The sequence below is a fragment of the Centruroides sculpturatus genome, unplaced genomic scaffold (assembly GCF_000671375.1).
Source record: "Centruroides sculpturatus isolate CEXI.00-Female unplaced genomic scaffold, Cexi_2.0 scaffold110, whole genome shotgun sequence".
Classification (NCBI taxonomy): Eukaryota; Metazoa; Arthropoda; class Arachnida; order Scorpiones; family Buthidae; genus Centruroides; species Centruroides sculpturatus.
In genome coordinates this window covers 352,230-358,138 of record NW_019384339.1, presented here as the reverse complement: position 1 = coordinate 358,138, position 5,909 = coordinate 352,230, and the positions used below count along the sequence as shown (strand labels likewise).

At 28.6% G+C, this 5,909-nt stretch overlaps 1 long non-coding RNA gene across 1 annotated transcript; it reads left to right on the top strand.

The window, feature by feature from the left end:
- The first annotated feature begins 471 nt into the window (after window positions 1-471).
- On the top strand, window positions 472-2,492 carry LOC111633069. The gene is made up of 4 exons (XR_002758003.1): window positions 472-1,217; window positions 1,977-2,048; window positions 2,132-2,161; window positions 2,246-2,492. It is a non-coding gene; the product is annotated as an uncharacterized LOC111633069 (long non-coding RNA).
- The last annotated feature ends 3,417 nt before the right edge of the window (window positions 2,493-5,909 follow it).

Sequence of the window (5,909 nt, the reverse complement as noted above, 5' to 3'; positions counted from 1 at the left end):
CTGTCAATTAATAAAAATGATATACCCAATTTTGCACTACTTTTAATACAATACCCATATTTAATAAAAAAATATAAATAGTATTCTTTTATTTACATAAAATTTCATAAAATTTACATATATTAACTACTTAGGTAATAAACTGCAGTATTTTCATCACTAACATGCTGCCAGGAATGGATCCACAGGGGTACAGAGACTTAAGCTCATCCCATTGACACAAAAAAAATTTAAATTTGTTTGAACTTCAAAACATTGTTTTTAAATACGTTTATGATAACAAATATGGTTTATTAGATCATCTGCAATACAATTATTGTGCACATATTAATAAAAGGTACAGTACTTATAATTCAAATATTTTGAATTAGGGGAGACCGGGGCAAGATCGGCATGTTAAGCTTTACTTAAATTTTGTGTAATAAATACTGCTGTAAACTGAAAAAAAANGATGTGAGAAATGTAGAACTGTGGCTTCTTGTCTTCTTTATTCTGCTTTCGTTCATTCTTTGCTCCTCTTGACATCAATAGAATTTATTCTTTAAATACGCTAGTGTGCTTTCATCACATCAGTACTTTTATTATATTAGAATATAAAGATTAGAGCGTAGGCTTTAATATATGTTATCTTTCATAACTTATGTTAGATGCATTTATAATGGCGAAAATTAGTTGAAGAAGCATGTACTTCTATAAAATGAAACTGTTCTCTCTTTTTTTCTTTTGTACTTTGTGATTCATTAGTTAGTTGTATGTATTGCTAAACATTTAAATGTTGTGATGTAATTCCTTGAATGAAAATTTCTGTCGTCTTCTCCTTTAGAGTGACCATTTATTACTAATTTTGGTCTTTTTTCAATGATCATTAAATGTTAAATACCTTTCTTATACTGTATAGTGATTTTATTACGTAGACCTGTAGATGGGTCTTGGAACATAGTAAAGATTTCTAATTAATTAATCATAAATATAAATTTTAGTATATTCATCATTGGAGATGTTAAAAAATGGTCACTATATAGAACTGTGTATTATATATTGTCCTCCATTTTTGTGTCGTTTTTTGTATTGAATATTTTTAGGAATTAATTAATAACTAAGATTTTTATCGAATTACTTTTAAGTATTTTTTAAGATTCATTCTAATAATTACGCTAACATTACAGTCGCACTATTTAAGAAAGGAGTGAGAGCAGTCCAAGTTGTAGGAAGAGCAAGTACGTAGAAATTGAATGGAAATTTGGTGTTATACCATTTAGACACATAGTTGTGGCTGTATGTTTATATATAAACAAAATGTATACGTGGCTTTTGTACATTGTAGAATGCCATAGTCTGCTTCACGTCAATTTTAACTATGTTTAGTACATTAGAGCGGATTATCCCAATAAATGCTGATATCTGCTATTCTGTACAAACGGATAATTATAAATTTTCTCTACACAGAACTGATATCACTTCGCATGTCGCTTTTGGTATTTTTTTCTAAAACTAAAACTATTTAATTGCTTTAATGTATCATTTTTCACAGAAATGTCGAGTGTTGAATTGTTAATTATTGCACTTAAACTTGCTCGAGTGTGTATGTGAATTGATGTTTTAGCTTTAAAAACTATTTTAGTGTCAAAGGTGAGAAATTAATCATTAAATTATTTCTGATAAATTTAAACACAAAGATTCTCTATCATGCCGGTAATTAAATACTGTACAGTACATTGAAATTAATATATATTATTGACTTATAAAAAATAGAATAATCTGGATTTTACTCATTTTAAAGTTAAGAATGTTTAGAATGTTTTTGCATGATTATATGAAAAACCAATTCACTGGAATCGACATTCACAAAAGGTAAAATGCATGCGGCATGGTAAAGAAAGCTTGGCTTTGCACATTGTTGTCACAGGCTTTGTTCTTTTGTCTCTCATTATAAAACTGCTTTTCGAATATTTTGTGTTGTATTTTGACTATTACAGACGAAAACCTAAACAACTCCACATTTCCCACTTTTACGCCTCCCGAAATCCCCAAAAGAGTAAAATTACGAGGTAATTCGATACAAATATTATTAATTGTAAGTTAAAGATTCGTAGAGACGTTAAGAACTGAAATGTAGATTATATTCCGACAGCCGACGTGACTAAAGAGCACGGAGATGGATGTGAGTGCTTCTATAATTAACATGCATAAAATTAAATGACTTTTTATCTGTAATTCAATTATACTCCTTTAAATTTTTTCATAGTCAGCAATTTGCAGTCTCAAACTAGTATGATAAGACACGGAGGAGCAAGCGGACGTCCAAGAAATACATCTAGTAGTAAAACTCGTCCACATGGTAATCCAACAACTCCTCTAACATCTCCGAATAATCGTGGAGCGGGTGGAGGCGGTCATTCCGCTCCCGGTACATTTTCCAGGTAGGATTTTTACATAAATATGCATGATTGATGTTCATCTGTACAGTACGTCTTATTTCGTCTTGTATGTCTCTGCACTTAGATTTATTAGTTAGATTTAATTATTAATAATTTAATTTTAATATTTAATTCCATTATGTACTTATTCATTACTTATTTTTGTTTCTATTTTATTTTTTTGTTTTTAATTTTTATATTTATTTAACAGTTAAATAGTCATTTTTGTTTGGTGCTAATATAGTTAGGTTCCATGTTTTATTTGTATTTTGAATTATTGATGACCATTAAAGATTATCGAAAGTGTTTTTGTTAAAATAAATTATTGCTGGATTACAAAGATTTTTGTTTTGAATTGAATATTTGATCACTTAAATGTTTTCTGTTATTTAAACTATAATATATTCACAGTCTCCACTTTAAAAACTGGTTATACATAATAAGAAACTCACTCAATTGATATTGGTATTTTGAATGAGATTTTTTTGTTAATATATTCACTCATTGAGGAGAAAATTGCATTTAAAGTTGGGGTATCTTTTGGATCATTCTATATAATTTATAAAACAAAATTTTAGATTTAGATTTAATTATTTAAACTCTGATGATAAAACAAAATGTTTAAACTTTTTTAACAAAAACATTAACAAATAAACTTCGTTAACAAAAACATTCAAATTAATGTTTTCTTATTTATTAATCATATAAATCCTTCAACAAAAATGTGCAACATTAAATATAAAAAATACATTTTTATAAATTGGTCTTTCATTCATATATTTTTTCATATACAGTACAAGAAATTAGTCTTTTTATTAATAATTTTGCATTTATTCATTAGAATCTCTCAATGCCATTTTCCTTAACTACAGTACTTGTTTAGATTATTATTTAATCAATATTTATCTTTGATTTTAATATGTCATTAGTTAAAATTTAATATCTTACTAAACTTATTGTAATATATTACTAAAATAGCCTGAAACATGTTATTAAAAAATGTTTAAACATTTCTAGAAACTTTTATCTTAAATCTGTTTTGATTTTAAATATGCAATGATTATATTGGTATTATTCTAAGAATTGCTATGAATATAAATTGAATTTTTGATATAAACAGTAAAAAAACATGAGATGATGTATACTGTTATACAGGAGTTGAGACGATCATTATCTCCAAGACTTCACTTAAATTATAACTAGAATCAGGACTGTCAAGAGGGAAACTAAGGATTTTTACCTGGGCCCCATAGTGTTTCTATCTCTATAAATTAATGTTATATTTTTACTAACAAAAAATAAAATATTTAAATATTTAAGACTGCTTTTTATTAACAAAGAAACATTCTCTATGTATTTCATTTGTTCAAAAAAAAAAAAAAAAACAACAACAGAAGAGGTCATTCTACCCCTGGGCCCCATACCAAACTTTTGACAGCCCTCACTAGGACCATACTGGAATTGAAGCATTAGTTGTGAGTTCTAGCTAAGGAAATTCTTTAGTTAAAGAGATCTCATACCCCTGAAACTTGATTAAATTAAAATGAGCAATTATTTATTGTGATAACATCACAATGCTGTCACGGGCTGCAATTTTTAATCATATTTTTAATTTATTTAATTAAAAATATATGTTCTCCACCTCAAATTAGTAGTAGCTTGCCCCTGTACATCATACTTTTCCTTTAACAATAGAGTCGTGCCAGTCATCTATCAACTGCTTTCAGGGGAAAAGTTTTGAATGGAAATAACATGACTTTCAGTTTGCATTGGAAGTTTGTTTATAGTTAATTAGGGACTTCGCCCTATCTTTCCATAACTGATCTCAGCTTTCATCTATCTAACTCCATTCTTCAGATAAAGGTAAAACAGACAGATGACAGTAGGAATTTATAGATACAGTATACAATTTTTTTTTTAATTGCAGCCCAACTAGAGTAGATTATGAACTGCATATCATTCTTTCTTCATAAATCAAATGAATTATATTTTTTGTTTCATTCAAATTATCAAAGAAGTACAGTATATGTATTTATCTTAAAAGATATTTTTTAAAATTAAAAAAACAGGGAGACTGTCTTGTGTTTCTACAAAATGCCAATAATATCCAACATTGACTTTAGAAAGTAGGATGACAGGATGATTCAAAAGTTGCTTTACAAAACAGATATGAAAGGACTGCTCTTATGACAGAAGTGCACACACAACATATGTGCTAATAGATATTTGTCTTGACTGCAGGATAAGTCAAGACAGATACTTATCTTGACTTATATTGAAACTAAAGAGGCTCTCAAGCTTTGGCTCCCAAATCTAGGAGGTCCTGTATAGCTGAAATTTTGAAAATTTATTTTCACTTTGTAATTTGCTACATTTGTGCAGTTTAAAATTGGTAATAACCCTGCATTTTATTTCATCCATTATTCTGGATTACAATTCCACTAAAGAGAGGTAAAATTATATTGATTTGGCAGGATCTGAAGAAAAAAATTTGTTATTCCAAATTCTTGTACATTTTTTCTTTGGAGTTTTGGGCTTTATCTAGCATCACTGTACCATAAGAGGCCCATGGCCAAACCTTATAAGACCCGTGGTTATATTAAGCAAAATTATAATATAATGAAGAATGGTTATTAAAAAATGAAATAAAATGCAGGGTTATTACCATTTTCAATTTGTAAAAGTATGCATGTATGTATAGTTATACATTTTCCTAAGACAAAAGGGGATCTATACAAGTGTATATTCAATGTAATGTAAGTCTTATCGACTACGTATTTTGAGATTCAAGTTTGCTAAAAAAATAATTGTTTTTGAAGACTAGAAATTGCATTTAGTTTGAAATGTGTTCAATAGCAGGATAATTATACAAATTTTGTTATTCTAAGTTTATATTTTATATATAGGCATATGTATGGTTACCATAACAGTTGAAGGCAAAATACAGACAGATCAGCATTAATAGTACTCAGAGACAGTGAGGCAAAATAAAACAAATTTATTCATATTTTTCAATCTAGTAAATTTAGGTATATAATATAAAGTTTCAATTTACACTTTCCTTTGGGCATAGAATGAAATTTTAAATGCTAAATATGGATTTATGATAACCCAAGGCATATGGGTCCCTAAGATGACAGCATGTTTCAGATTCTCTGAAAAGTATCAAATGACAATAAGAAAGCTTTGAAAATATTTAATAAATCTTGTTATACAGGTAACCCCCGTATAACACGGCACTTCTATAGCATGGATTCGCTCTAACACGGTTCGAGAATTGGTACCATCCCCCGTATAACACGGTACTTTTATAGCACGGATTCGCTCTAACACGGTTCGAGAATTGGTACCATCCCCCGTATAACACGGTACTTTTATAGCACGGATTCACTCTGACACGGTTCGAGAATTGGGTAAAACCCTCGTACAACAGGAAATGTAATAAATTTTTACATACTTAAGTAATAATAGTTCACGAAAATTATTATTTTC